Here is a 16,425-nt window from a genome sequence, read left to right as displayed (position 1 = left end):
AATAAGCTAAATTTTGCTGCAGCAGAACAGCTAACTCATGAAATAAGCTAACAGCAGAACAGCTAATTAATGTTTACAAAATAACATTAATTGTTTGCGATCTTCCGGAAATGCTAAATTTTGCGGAAGCAGAACAGCATAAAAAGCCCAGCAAAGCTCAGCCACTAGTCCACAAAAATATTGATTAAGCAAATATCCTCTGGAAGTCGTCCTAGTGAAGCTTCAACGAACTGCACGAGACGAGACACTCAGGCACGTCGTGGTCGTCGGCATGCCTTTGGACTTGCCGGCGGCGCTAAAATGGAGTCAACATTTGCTTCTTATAACCATTAAGAGCATCTTCAGTCGCGTCCCCCAAACCGTCCCCCAAACCGCGCCGGATTGAGCGTTTGGGGGACGTGTTTTGTTCGTGCCGCCTTTGGGGGACGTCGCTCCCCAGCCGCGTCCCCCAAACGCCTCCCCCAAACATTTAAATTACTTTTTTTTGGCTTTTTATTTCAATTTCCACAAACTAATACATAATTTGGAACGTGGTTTACACGAAAACATAATTGGGAACGTGGTTTTCCACAAACTAATACATAGTTTGAACCGTCGTGGACACAAATATAAAATTTTGCAAAGAAACTAAACCTAACTAGGCCGTGCATCGAAGGTTTCCTGTGTTCGCTGCTAAGAAAGAACACTCGAGGGCACACCCAGTCACCTAAACTGGAAAATCCAGCGGGAGGATGGTGCCCTTGTTGGTTCTACCGATGAAGCGAACAGGCAGAAACCTCCGTGCACGTATTCGCTGCGAAGAAACAACACTCATTCAGTCGTCCTCCTCGTCGGTGTTGTCGCCCTGGTAGTCCCGGCGGCACCGCGTCTCGTCGAAGACCTTGACGCTCATGTCCCTGTCGCCGAAGTAGGAGAACAGGAGGATGAAGCCGGCTTGGAGGCTGTGGTGCCGCGCGAACTTCTCCCAGCCGATGTTGAGGTACATCTTGCCGCGCGCGTCGTAGATCACGTCGACGATCCACCGGTAGTAGCCGCACGCAGCCTCCCGCAGATGCATCGTGCGCGGGCGATGGTCGCCGGCCACGTAGTCGGCGAAGGAGTCCGGCAGCCTCTGGATGCCGCGCGGGTCGCCCTTGAGGACGAGGACGAACTCGAACTGGCTGGCCGGCTCCACGTCCATCTCCGACGATGATGAAGCCGGCGGCGTGGAAGGCGACGGCGAGCGTTCAGCTATGCCGCGGCCACGACCGCGGCCACGACCACGGCCGCGGCCGCGAGGTCGGCCTCCGCCTCTACCAGACATAGCGTCGAGTCTTGTTGAGAGATGGTGGCGGCTAGGGTTTGGGAGAGAGGCGCTAGGGTTTGTGTGTGAGAGGGACGATGGGAGGCGCCCCTTTTTATAGGCCGGAGGGAGGCGGAGGAGCGGTGGCGCTCATTAACGCCGACACGCAGAGCTAGGCGCGACGGGACGCGTCGCTGCGTCGCTGCGGGAACTGCACCGTCGCTGCGTCGCTGCGGGAACCGCACCGCCAATAACTTTCGTCGCGAGGTAGGCGACGGTTAGGTTAAAAATTAATTGTGCCGCTGACGAGTCGGCCCCGCCACTCCCCGCCTCGCTTTTCGTTGTGTCCGGCGTCCCCGGTGCGTCCCCTGTGGGACGGGGACGGGCTCGGGGCGCCGGACACCGAATGGGGGCGCGCCGGACAAAAAAGGGCTTTGGGGGACGCGGCTGGAACGCTTTTTTTGTCCGGCGCGCCCTAAATCCCTTTGGGGGACGGTTTGGGGGACGCGACTGGAGATGCTCTAAGTAATCTGTGAAAGCTGACACATGCACAATTAGGACCTGTGTCACCATCGTCTACCATGCAAAATCGTCGCCAACGCGTTCTGATGCTGACGAACAGCACCGTCATCCATGCTATATATCGGAGCGCACGAGCTTCGGTCCATGTGGTGGCCTCTCACGCTGGCAAAAATGGCGCCTATCGCCACGGCCACCACGAGCATCATGCTGGAGCTCCGCAAGTACCTCATGCTCATGGCCATCCTGGCGGCGACAGTAACCTACATCGCCGGGCTCAACCCGCCGGGCGGCGTCTGGCTGCACACCGAGGACGGCCACCTCACGGGCGACCAGATCCTCATCGTCACGGGCCGCCGCCGCTACAACGCCTTCTACTATAGCAACGCCGCCGCGTTCATGGCCTCGGTCGTCGTCATCCTCCTCCTGCTCCTCATGGAGCGGAGCATCGGCAGGAGCAACAAGCTGCTCGTCCTCGCCACCCTCCGGGTGGTCATGGTGCTCGACTTCTTCGCAGTTCTAGTGGCCTACGCCGCCGGGGCCAGCCGTGGCACGGCCACCACCGTCATCGCCTCCCTGCTGGTCTCCGCGGTCTCCATCTACATCACGGGCTACGCCGCATACCGCACGCTCTTCAGGCCTAGAGCGCCGCCAGAGTCCCCCAGCGACGCGACGCTTAACCTCAGGCTCGAGCGGCGGCGTAAGACCCTCATGCTCTTCTGCATCTTCGCGGCGACCGTCACCTACACGGCGGGGCTGAACCCGCCGGGCGGCTTCTGGCCCGACAGTCGGGCAGGCAGCCATCCTGGCAGCCCAGTTCTTGAGGAGGATCACCACACGCGGCGCTTCATCACCTTCTTCGTCTGCAACACTGCCGCGTTCATCGCGTCACTGAGGGGCATCATGCTCCTCACCACCATCAGAAGCAAGTTCAGGGACGGCGACGGCAACGGGCGGTGGTGGTACGTCCTCTACGGGCACGTCGTGGTGGCGCTGAGTGGCCTCCTCGTCGCCTGGCTTCGGAAGCTGCAGGGAGACTCGCTCCACTATCTCCGTCTTTGGACTCGTGTTCCCTGTTCTCGCCTACACTGCCATCCAATTCGTTATCCAGAGATACTGCTGGAATAAGCTCGTGGACCTTGCGGATAAAATACAAAGGTAATCCATGCTTTTACATGATCCGTTAGTTCAATTAACTGCATAGACCCAGTAACCGACCCACACGTGCAATTGACAGGTAAGTCAAACTAAGGAGACAGTTCAATTTCCCCACAGAAAACGCAGAATTCTACTAGTATTTTGTATTCCATCAAAAGTTCGTTCAATTTTTCAACGAAATTTTGACAAAACTTGCAAAATTCTACCAAGTCCCAATATATATATTTACCTCAAAATTTTAAGACTTGATTTTAAAAAAATTGTTGATCGAAATTTAAAACCCTAAAAGTACACACTGAATAGAGACTTCCAGGTTTTACTATTTCACAAACTACTTGTCACAAAATAGAGCTTAGAGGGTAAAATATGGCATCTAGTCTAAACCAAAAATATTATTACCCTAGTTTCATTTTTATGAACTTGGTCCAACACTCCCAACTTAAAATGTTTGACTGGGGTCAAGATTAAAAAGCCTTGTGTACTTAGAGGGACTGGGTATATAATCACTTCACTAACATAATGATGGATAGGTTTTACCTGTTTCATCATATTAACCTTTATATATACGCTTTTTTGCATTTCAGACGTTTAAGCTCATACTGGACCAACCTACACTACAGGAATCGCCGCATACGCCGACGGCCGGCTGCCCTCGGCGTAGCCACGCCTGGCCCTCGGCGTAGGCTACGCCGACGGCAGCCCTCGGCGTAGACCCTCGGCGTCTAGGTCCCTCGGCGTAGCCAGCCTCGCCGTCGGCGTATGGTTGACCCTCGGCGTACGCGACCTACGCCGACGGCCCGCCGGGCCCCTCGGCGTCGCTGCCCTCGGCGTCTCCGGCGGCGGGACGTCGCCGTTAACGGCGCATCGGCATACGCCGACGGCAGCCCCTCGGCGTACAGCAGGTTTCCGGTGACCAACGAGGCGACGTGGCACAGGCTGGCGGCGCCACTGTGCGTGTACGCCGAGGGCAACCCCTCGGCATATGCACGTGCATGCATGGGACACGTGGCGCGCCTGCCGAGCTCATATCCTACGCCGAGGGCAACCCCCTCGGCATAGACCTGACCAAATGGTCTATGCAGGGGTCTATGCCGACGGCAACCCCCTCGGCATATAGACCTGTTTAATTTTTTTGTTTTCCAGTTCCAGTGCAATCCAGTTCCAGTTCCAGTTCCAGTTCATATAATCCACCAAATTCACATAAATATCATATAATCGACCAAATTCATCCAAATTCGTCATAATTCACGTAAATAGCATGAAATCCACATAGTAGCATACAAATACATCCAAATTCATCCAAAATCACCATAATTCACATAAATAGCATGAAATCCACATAGTAGCATACATGGTGCATGTAGTAGCATACAAGAGGAGAGTGCCATGTCATCCAATACATAGTAGTAGGTAGCAAATGATGGCAAGCAAGAAGCCCGGTGCTGACTAGCGGAGGAAGGACCCGGGCGGGGTGTGTCCGCCCACATCCTTGGCGAAACTTGCGCGAGAAGGAAGATTCAGACTTACTGATAAATACGTCATATAGGCCGTATTCTGCCTATTCCACTGGGCAACGGCCTGCTGATACGCTTCATTGCAGGCTTCGAAGGCCGCCTCGAAGTCAGGCTACAATTTCAGAAACAATGAATCTCGTAAACACTTAGCCATGTAGGAAGGAAAACCGGAAAGAGGATGAAAATGAGGAAACTTACATCGTAGGCGGGTGGACGAGCAGGCCGTGGACGAGGCCGGGGGCTGTCGGCGGTGAGGGTATGCTTGAGGCGCGTGTAGCTCGTGGAGTGGGTAGGCTTGACCGCCTTATTCATCCAAGGGAAACGGCCATGCGGACGCCCGTGCCCCGACGGGACCAACGACTCCTCGTCGACCGGAATGCTCAAGGGGTCATCCACCTCGGGGTGACGAGACTTGACCATGTCGCGGTAGTCCTCCTTGGCGGCCTTGGCATTGCCGTAGTACGTAGGCTGAGGCAATGCGGGATTGGGCTTACGCTTCGTCCGCATCATGTCATATATCTCGGGCATCATGAAGCACCACCCCGAGGTGGTGCCTCGGCCACCTGCATCGCGAAAAGAAAAGTTAAGCGTACCACAAATGAGACATGGCGGGAAATGAATGAAGGTCGTTCCATGTATATACATACCTTTTCCCCTTGAAGCGGGTGTAGTCGCGGTTTCCCGCGCGAGTGTGTGCCACCGGTGCCTCGGTTCTCCATGTTACGCCTCGACACGGCTGCAAACTCCTCGTCCTGCCTGAGCCACCTCGCCCTAATCAGCTCCTCCCATGCCTCCCTATGCTGCTCGGCCCACTCCGGACAAACCTGAAAACGCAATAGTCAGCTCAAGATAATTCAATGAAAACTTAGCAGCAATGTAGAATCTCATTGACATTTTACTCACCGACATGTACTCCTCAATGGTCATTGCCCATTCCTCCGTAGGCTCGTTACCAACAAAGTACTCCTTCTTGACCCTCTTACCCTTGTTAGCCCGAAGGCACTAGCGCTGGTGAACTTTTGGTTGTACCTACTACTGCGGTGTCAACCTCTCGCAAGCGCCACGCAAAGTGAGGACGCGCACTGCGTGTCATGCTCCGAGTCCACACGATAGAAGCACTTCAATCATGCATAAATCAGTTGTGAAAGTCATGAGTTAGCACATTAGGGTCATCAACTATGAACGGTGCTCGAGAAATATATGCCTTACCCAGAACTTGGTGGTCACAGCCTCGGCGGTGCTCGCGAAGCCTACGGCGAGGGCATCCTCATAGTCCGCCCAAGTAGTGGCTAGCTCTCGTTGGGCCACCGGGGACCGTGCTAAGGGGAGTGTATCTGCCGGGCCAGAACTTCTTAATCGGAGCCCCAAGCAAGGCTGTTAGGCATGCGGGGGGCTTGGCATCCCCATGTCCGAGTTGCTTTGCAAATAAATCACACATTAGTACACATGCCAAATTGTTTATTATGCCCAAGATGAAAATACATGTTCGAAATTTCTGAAGTAGTACACTTACTCATCGCTCGAAGGAATGATAAGGGCCTTGTCATCATGGGTCTTCGGCTCCTTCCTCGCATCGGGGACTCCGGCTTCTCCACGAAGCTTCAAGGGCTTCGGCGCACCCCCATCCTCCATCACCTCCAACTCGGCCCTAGAGTCCGACTCGTGTGTAGACTCCGTCTCCATCTCCACCTCCCCACTAGACGGACCCTCTAGGTACAACTCGGGAGCCACGTCGCCAGAAGCGGAGGGTGGCTCGTCAAAGTCCATGTGTACCCCGCCGCCACCTCGTCCTCCACCTCGTCCTCCTCGTCCTCGTCCTCGACCTCCACCTCGTCCTCCTCGTCCTCGTCCTCCATCGGTACCATCGGCGTAACGCGGATTTTGCACCGGGGCTCGATCACTCCGTCTAGTGGGTCTAGGAATATTCCTCTTCACTGCGCCCGGCGTCTTAAGCAAGCTCTCGGAGTCTGCCTTGCAGCTCGCTCATATTGTCCGAGTCACCCGCATTGAGAAGAATAAAACAAGTTAAGCACAAAGACATATTATATGAAGATACTAAGAATAAAAGGCACAATGCAATTAAGAAGCATGTTGACATAATAAAATGAAGATACTAAGAATAAAAGGCACAATGCAATTAAGAAGCATGTTGACATAATAAAATGAAGATACTAAGAATAAAAGGCACAATGCAATTAAGAAGCATGTTGACATAATAAATACTAAGAATAAAAGACCCTCACCTGACCATCATCGCTCTCATGCTCACTCTCATACTCCATCTCTTTCTCTTTCTCTTTCTCTGGCCCACTATCACTATCACTATCTTGTGAGTACAAAGTTGAAGGGTCGACGGGTGGAGGCTCATCATAATTGTCATTCGCCTCAAGTAACTTCTCGAGCATAGATATGTCCTTTAGATCCACCAACGACTCACCACGAGTTTCTCGCATCGTTCCCGAGGTCCTCTTGAACAAACGGTTCTAAAATATATTCCCCGAAGTCCTGTTCCTCTTGATAGAAAATCCCCTCGTATGTCACGGGGTCAATGTTGTTGTAATCATCCTCAGAGGGAATCGGTAGGTTACCATGTGGCGATACCTGGAAGACGACTTCCCAACCCTTGAGTTCCGCTTTCTCGGCATGGGTAGGGCAAATAATAAACTTGCTTGGCTTGGTGAGCCACAATAAAGACATCGGCTCCGCTATAGGTGGTTGAAGGCTTAACTTCAACTAACCCAATGGACTTATCACTTCTCTGTCCACCTATTGGGTCGAACCAATGACACTTGAACACGACGATATTGAGTTGCACGTTCGTACGATTGAATGTCAACTCGTATACACTTTGTAACCTTCCGTAGTAATCAAAGTTGTTGGCTCCTTTGGTGAAGACCCCGGTATTTATCGTTTTGGGATTCGCCCGGCCCTTCGGTGCGTCTCTCGTGTGGAAGCGAAACCCATTCACATCATACTTCTCATACTTGGTCACCTCACGGCTACAACCTTGGGAAACACATTTCAACTCATCTATCATATCAACGTTTCTCTCACGGCCCTACAAGAACATTTCAAATTTGTTGTGTGCATTAGTTACGTGTAATAAGAGGGACAAGTCACGTGTTGCAATGTAAGAGGAAAGGTTAGAAATTACTTTTCCATGAACCATGTCACAAAGTTTTTATTAATTCCGGGAGCACCGTCTTTCGATAGAGTGTCCATCTCCGAGGTTTCGGGCAATTCATCATACGGCCACATTTCATCACGTGAATTCGCTGAAAGGAGAAAATAAGCATTAGACCGAGACGAGGGTTACTAGGCTCGCAAAGTAATTTGTTCACCATTTTACCTTACGAATGGGATCACTTCCTCCATGTTCATAAGCACATATAGCATTATACAATCCTTCTCTTCGTTCTCCAATTTATATTTTGTTCCTTTACCAGCCTTGCCACGGGGAATTGGAATAGTTTTAGCTTGGGGTCATTCTCGGGCACGTCGACATTGTAACGAGTGACCGGGTTATGCTGAGTGGGAACATCATCGGGATAGTACGTTGTCGCGGCATCTGCCATCTCCCGAAGGCATATTGCCTCGGCTATGCATGCTTCAATCTTGGCCTTGTTTCCAGTTATCTTTCGAATATACTTAAACTCTCTCTCAATACGAAGCGCCAACGAAACTGCACAGGACCACCCAAGAGTGCCTCGTTGGCGAGGTGCACAATGAGATGTGCCATCGGAGTAAGAAGCACGGCGGAAATATCATCTCCAAATTGCATAGCAACTCCGGCCATCGTATGTTGTAGCTTTGCAATAACCTCGGGACATATGCGCTTAGCACGGAGCGTGCGGAAGAAATGGCTCAAGCTGCGCAAGCACTCGCGGACTTTCTCGGGGATATACCCTCGAAGCATCACCGGCATGAGCCGCCGAATCCATATATGATAGTCGTGACTCTTGAGCCCGAGTGACTTTTCCCGTCGAAAGATTAACTCCCTTACTCATATTCGAGCAATAACCATCCGGGAACATCACGACGTATTTGAGCCACCCGAATGCCTCCTTCTTTTGGATGGAATCAAGGCAGAAGTTGGCATGCGGCTTGAACCAATTCTTTTGACGGCCAATAGGACGCTTCATGTGTAATTTTTCCCTATCACGAGAGGATCTCAATATCGACTCTAGCCTTGACATTATCCTTTGACTTCCCGGGAATGTTCGGGCATGTGTGAAAGACGGACTCGCGACATTCTTTACGGTGTGCATCACATCGATGTTATGGGGAAGTTCGAGGTCCTTGTAATACTCGAGCTTCGTTAAAGCCGCCTCGTGAGTCCGGTTGTGCGTTACACCATATCCCTCAAATTGATGGCCGAGTTGGCGTCGCTGCCGGCACGAGAGCACGTAGCTCGGCTTCAACAAGTGTACCATCAAACTTCGGCACATCTTTTTTTCATGCACAACTTTGCCCTTCTTGAAGTTCTTTTTGTCTTCTCTAAACGGATGCCTCCTTTTGAGGAAGCTGTCGATTCGTGTCAAACGCAACATACTTGCGACCCTTACGCAGCCAAAGGAACTCAAGCCGATGCCTGCACCTTGGGCATGGCCACTTACCAGATGTACACCATCCACATGTTAGGGCGTACCCGGGCAAGTCATGCATGGTATACGCAGCCAAACTCTCATGCGAAGTTTGTCTTCGATGCTCGGTCGTACGTCAATGTCCCGTGGTGCCAAGAGTGGTTCAAATCTTCCACAATCGAGCTGCATGTAGACACTCAAATTCTTCCCCGGAGTAATGAGGGCCTGGAATGATCGGCGACGAAACATGGTCTTCCTCGTCATTAGGACTCGGGAGGAGATTGAGCGGAATAACAAACACGGGCCAGCAAGCGTAATTGGAATTGGACATACCATATGGATTGAAGCCATCTGTTGCTATCGCAATTCGACATTCCGAGCCTCGGCTGCCTTAAGGCGGTGTTTTGTATCGAAGTTCTTCCATGCCGTACCATCGGATGGATGTCCCATCTTCAACTTCTTGTTTTCGTCCACGAATCTCTTCCCATACTTGTGCCACGTCATCTGTTTGGTTGTCTCCTCGTGCATGTAAAGCCATCTGGATTCTTTTTATGAATGGGAGATATCGAAGAATCGACTTTGCGGTGCTTGGTTGCCTCACCTGACCATCCTTTCCCGTTACCTCTTCATACCTAGGCCGCTTCTGAGATGGGACGAGTACTTGTCCTCCGCATACTGTCTCCAAAATAGAAACGCAGCCTTTCGGACAACGATCTATCCTTTGATAATCCATGTTGAGGTCCTTCATCATTCTCCTCGTCGCGTGCGAGGCTTTGAGGCAGACAATGATCTTTGGGCAACATGTTACCGGTTGTTTTCGAGACTTGCTTCAAAGCCCTCACGGGTGGTGTTGTGCCGGGTCTTGTCGGCTAGACATTGGGAGATGGCATCGAGGCGAGAAATCGCGGCGCCCTCGTACGGAGGCCTCTTAGCCGCGGCAATCATATCATAGAAGGCCTTCGCGGTTGGCTCTGGTTCCTCCGGTTACGGCGGCGCCTCCGGTTACGGCGGCGCCTCCGGTTACGGCGGCGAATCCGGGACATCGGCATGGACGAGATCATCTAGAAAGTCTCTAACTCCATCGTACGCATTGCCATTGAGCCGCTGCCGCATCACCTCACCTACGTCACGTTCGCGCTCATCAAAGTCGATTTCCGTGACGTACCCATGCATATACCCATATTGCAGAAGGTGTCTATACATTTCATCCTTCCCACGACGTTGACGCTTCACGCAGCGGAACACGGGGGCAAAGTGCCCGAACCAGCCCCTTTGTACCACGCGCTAACTCATTCACTAGAAAATGGGTCTTCCTTGTCCACTCATACTGTTTTCTCGATCGCACTAACACGCTCATTGTACATCCATCCATTATCAGCCATCCTACTGCTTTATTGGGAGCCAAACCACGGACATAGCATTTATATCAAATAGGAAATTAAATGCATCATATTTTTATTTATTTTACCGGGCGAAACGCATGCATCAACCTACATCTCTACTAGGTGGGCTCCTAGCAGCCGCCGGATCCGTAGTTGGCTACGTTCTCCATGCTCTACCCCGGTCCAAGTCAGAATTTCGGCAGCACCTCCCGTTGCTCTCCCGATACACGTCTCGGCAAAAGCCGAGAGGATGTGCATCCGGAGAACAACGGGGAGCGCCGCCGAAATCTGACTCGGACCGGAGTAGAACATGGAAAGCGTAGACAACTACGCATCCGCCGGCTTGTCCAGTAAATGCCGCAAGCGTTACGGTTCAAAATATGCGGACCACTAATGCATATTTATCCGCGTAACGCTCGCGGACGGGAAGTGACACCTAGGTTACGCAACTTGGACTTGGAAAATGAATCTAGTGACATAAGAAAATGCGGAGAAGAAGTTGGAAATTTAGCTCACCCTCGGCTGAAGAGGAAGTAGTCCAACAACGGAGTGTCGATGTCGGCGAACGTCGAGAAGCGCGTCAAAGATCCGGGATCGTCACGCCGGGGTGCTCATGACGAGGCGGTCACCACATGGCCTATTACAAATTCACATTATTAGAACAAATTCACATTTGCATTTCTATTTCCATTATTAAACAAATTCATTTCTATTTGTATTACACATTTCCATTTCATTTCTATTTCTTTCCAATTTTCAAATCAATTTCAATTTCAATTTCTATTTCTTTCAATTTCAATTTCAATTTCAATTACTATTTCTTTCTTTCTATTTCAAATCAATTACACATTTCAATTACTATTTTCTTACACATTTCAATTTCAACAACTAAAACCAATACACAAATAAAAAAAAAAAATCTTACGCGTGGGCGGGGCGCGAGAGGAGGCGGCCGGGGAGCTCGGTGGGCGGGGCGCGGAGGAGGCCGGAGCCGGTGGGCGGGACGGCGGGCGGGGCGTGAGGAGGAGGAGGGCGGCGGGCAGGCGGGAGGGCGCGTGGAGGCGGAGGAGGGCGGCGCGAGCCGGGTCGGGCGGCGGAGGAGGAGGGCGGCAGGGGAGATGGCGGCGGGGAAGGAGGGCGGCGAGGGCGGGAGTGAGGTGGAGGGCGGCGGCGAGCGGGCGGGAGCGGCGGCGGAGGGCGGAGGGCGGCGGGCGGGCGGGAGGCGGCGGCGGGCAGGCGGGAGGCGGCGGCGGGCAGGCGGGAGCTCGGGCTCGGGGGAGAGGGCGCGTGGTGGTTAGGTTAGGTGCTTTTTTTTTTTTTGAAGGCGTTAGGTTAGGTGCTGGTCGAGCCAGACCAGCACATAAAACTGACCCGGCCGAGTTCCCCCCTATGCCGAGGGCCAGGCATATGCCGAGGGCAGCCCTCGGCATAGCCCCTTTTTTGTATTTTTCAATTTTTTTTGTATTTAAATTTTATTAATGTCAATTATATTTATTAAATTATATATTTCCATGCAAATTTGTTTTAATCTTCTACATTCCCAAGCTATGCGTATAAATATTTTTACCATATTTTAACTTAATATTCCCCACTGGTAGACGAAACCCTAATCCAGGAGCCCCGCGAGATCTACCCCTTTGACCGACCTCCGATGATAGCTGACCCATGGACTTTTCTCTTCCCTTGTGTTATGTTAGGTCATCGGAACATGTAGTATCAATAGTTACCCTATCGGCGCATCAATATTCCCACCGGTGGAAGAAACCCTAATGCGGGAGCCCCGCGGATCTACCCCTTTGACCGACCTCCGATGATAGGTGACCCATGGACTTTTCTCTTCCCTTGTGTTGTGTTAGGTCATCGGAACATGTAGTATCAATAATTACCCTATCGGCGCATCAATATTCCCACCGGTGGAAGAAACCCTAATGCAGGAGCCCCGCAGATCTACCCCTTTGATCGCATCCCATCGGGGGTCCCCGGTGGGCATATGCCTCCACTTGAGCTTGGTTAGGTCATAGGTACATGTGGAAACAAGGATCATCCCATATGATCTCAAGTTTCTCTCCGGTTCAACTCAGGGAGTTCCACCTGTACATGCAAAATGCTGCCTAAGTGTAGGAACCCCCTGTCCGAGAAGCCGGACGGACACAGGGAGTAGCCTTGGATATAGAACCATCTCAAATCACTTTTGTGCATTCCATGTGGACACACACAAGTTTTGGGGCCATTCCCTAGATCCGATGCTCGATTTCCGATGAAACCCTAGTTACGTTGACCGCGCGGTCTACCTCTTGATTGCATCCCATCGGGGCTCCCGGTGGGCATATGCCTCCATTTGAGCTTGGTTAGGTCATAGGTACATGTGGAAACAAGGATCATCCCATATGATCTCAAGTTTCTCTCCGGTTCAACTCCGAGGAGTTCCCCTGTACATGCGGAATCCGCCTAAGTGTAGTAACCCTCTGTCAGAAGCCGGACACACACAGGGGGTAGCCTTGGATATAAAACCATCTCAAATCACTTTTGTGCATTCCATGTGGACACACACAAGTTTTGGGGCCATTCCCTTGATCGGATGCTCGATTTCAGATGAAACCCTAGTTACGTTGACCGCGCGGTCTACCCCTTTGGTCGCATCCCATCGGGGTCCCCGGTGGGCATATGCCTCCATTTGAGCTTGGTTAGGTCATAGGTACATGTGGAAACAAGGATCATCCCATATGATCTCAAGTTTCTCTCCGGTTCAACTCAGGGAGTTCCCACTATACATGCGAATCCGCCTAAGTGTAGGAACCCCCTGTCCGAGAAGCCGGACACACTAGGGGGTAGCCTTGGATATAGAACCATCTCAAATCACTTTTGTGCATTCCATGTGGACACACACAAGTTTTGGGACCATTCCCTAGATCCGATGCTCGATTTCAGACGAAACCCTAGTTCGTTGACGCGCGGTCTACCCCTTTGGCTGCATCCCATCGGGGGTCCCCGGTGGGCATATGCCTCCATTTGAGCTTGGTTAGGTCATAGGTACATGTGGAAACAAGGATCATCACATATGATCTCAAGTTTCTCTCCGGTTCACCTCAGGGAGTTCCCCACTATACATGCGGGAATGCTGCCTAAGTGTAGGAACCCCCTGTCAGAAGCCGGACACACACAGGGAGTAGCCTTGGATATAGAACCATCTCAAATCACTTTTGTGCATTCAATGTGGACACACACAAGTTTTGGGACCATTCCCTAGATCCGATGCTCGATTTCCGAACGAAACCCTAGTTACGTTGACCGCGCGGTCTACCCCTTTGGCTTGCATCCCATCGGGGTCCCCGGTGGGCATATACCTCCATTTGAGCTTGGTTAGGTCATAGGTACATGTGGAAACAAGGATCATCACATATGATCTCAAGTTTCTCTCCGGTTCACCTCGAGGGAGTTCCACTATACATGCGAGACTGCGCTAAGTGTAGGAACCCCCTGTCAGGGAAGCCGGACACACACAGGGGGTAGCCTTGGATATAGAACCATCTCAAATCACTTTTGTGCATTCCATGTGGACACACACAAGTTTTGGGACCATTCCCTAGATGCGATGCTCGATTTCCGACGGAAACCCTGGATTACGTTGACCGCGCGGTCTACCCCTTTGGCTGCATCCCATCGGGGTCCCACGGTGGGCATATGCCCTCCATTTGAGCTTGGTTAGGTCATAGGTACATGTGGAAACAAGGATCATCACATATGATCTCAAGTTTCTCTCCGGTTCAACTTCGAGGGAGTTCCCACTATACATGCGGGAATGCGCCTAAGTGTAGTAACCCCCTGTCGAGAAGCCGGACACACACAGAGGGTAGCCTTGGATATAAAACCATCTCAAATCACTTTTGTGCATTCCATGTGGACACACACAAGTTTTGGGGCCATTCCCTAGATCCGATGCTCGATTTCCGATGAAACCCTAGTTACGTTGACCGCGCGGTCTACCCCTTTGGCCGCATCCCATCGGGCGTCCCCGGTGGGCATATGCCTCCATTTGAGCTTGGTTAGGTCATAGGTACATTTGGAAACAAGGATCATCACATATGATCCCAAGTTTCTCTCCGGTTCAACTCAGGGAGTTCCCTCCTATACATGCGAGATACGCCTAAGTGTAGGAACCCCCTGTCCGAGAAGCCGGACACACACAGGGGGTAGCCTTGGATATAAAACCATCTCAAATCACTTTTGTGCATTCCATGTGGACACACACAAGTTTTGGGGCCATTCCCTTGATCGGATGCTCGATTTCAGATGAAACCCTAGTTCTGTTGACCGCGCGGTCTACCCCTTTGACTGCATCCCATCGGGTGTCCCCCGGTGGGCATATGCCTCCATTTGAGCTTGGTTAGGTCATAGGTACATGTGGAAACAAGGATCATCACATATGATCCCAAGTTTCTCTCCAGGTTCAACTTCAGGGAGTTCCCCCTATACATGCGGGAATCTGCCTAAGTGTAGTAACCCCCTGTCCGAGAAGCCGGACACACACAGGGGGTAGCCTTGGATATAAAACCATCTCAAATCACTTTTGTGCATTCCATGTGGACACACACAAGTTTTGGGGCCATTCCCTTGATCGGATGCTCGATTTCCGATGAAACCCTAGTTCTGTTGACCGCGCGGTCTACCCCTTTGACTGCATCCCATCGGGGCTCCCCCGGTGGGCATATGCCTCCATTTGAGCTTGGTTAGGTCATAGGTACATGTGGAAACAAGGATCATCCCATATGATCTCAAGTTTCTCTCCGGTTCAACTCCGAGGGAGTTCCCCCCTATACATGCAGAATCTGCCTAAGTGTAGGAACCCCCTGTCAGAAGCCGGACACACATGGGGAGGTAGCCTTGGATATAAAACCATCTCAAATCACTTTTGTGCATTCCATGTGGACACACACAAGTTTTGGGGCCATTCCCTAGATCCGATGCTCGATTTCAGACGAAACCCTAGTTACGGTTGACCGCGCGGTCTACCCCTTTGACTGCATCCCATCGGGGGTCCCCCGGTGGGCATATTCCTCCATTTGAGCTTGGTTAGGTCATAGGTACATGTGGAAACAAGGATCATCCCATATGATCTCAAGTTTCTCTCCGGTTCAACTCCGAGGAGTTCCCCCTATACATGCGGGAATATGCACTAAGTGTAGGAACCCCACAGTCCGAGAAGCCGGACACACACAGGGGGTAGCCTTGGATATAGAACCATCTCAAATCACTTTTGTGCATTCCATGTGGACACACACAAGTTTTGGGGCCATTCCCTAGATCCGATGCTCGATTTCCGATGAAACCCTAGTTACGGTGACCGCGCGGTCTACCCCTTTGGCTTGCATCCCATCGGGGAGTCCCCGGTGGGCATATGCCTCCATTTGAGCTTGGTTAGGTCATAGGTACATGTGGAAACAAGGATCATCCCATATGATCTCAAGTTTCTCTCCGGTTCAACTCCGAGGAGTTACCTATACATGCGGGAATCGCACTAAGTGTAGGAACCCCCTGTCAGAAGCGGGACACACACGGGGGGTAGCCTTGGATATAGAACCATCTCAAATCACTTTTGTGCATTCCATGTGGACACACACAAGTTTTGGGGCCATTCCCTAGATCCGATGCTCGATTTCAGATGAAACCCTAGTTACGTTGACCGCGCGGTCTACCCCTTTGATTTGCATCCCATCGGGGGTCCCCGGTGGGCATATGCCTCCATTTGAGCTTGGTTAGGTCATAGGTACATTTGGAAACAAGGATCATCACATATGATCCCAAGTTTCTCTCCGGTTCAACTCCGAGGGAGTTACCTACTACATGCGAGAATGCTGCCTAAGTGTAGTAACCCCACTGTCCAGAAGCCGGACACACACGAGGGGGTAGCCTTGGATATAAAACCATCTCAAATCACTTTTGTGCATTCCATGTGGACACACACAAGTTTTGGGGCCATTCCCTTGATC

Source organism: Lolium rigidum, chromosome 5 (assembly GCF_022539505.1).
Source record: "Lolium rigidum isolate FL_2022 chromosome 5, APGP_CSIRO_Lrig_0.1, whole genome shotgun sequence".
Lineage (NCBI taxonomy): Eukaryota > Viridiplantae > Streptophyta > Magnoliopsida > Poales > Poaceae > Lolium > Lolium rigidum.
This window is presented reverse-complemented; position numbering follows the sequence as displayed.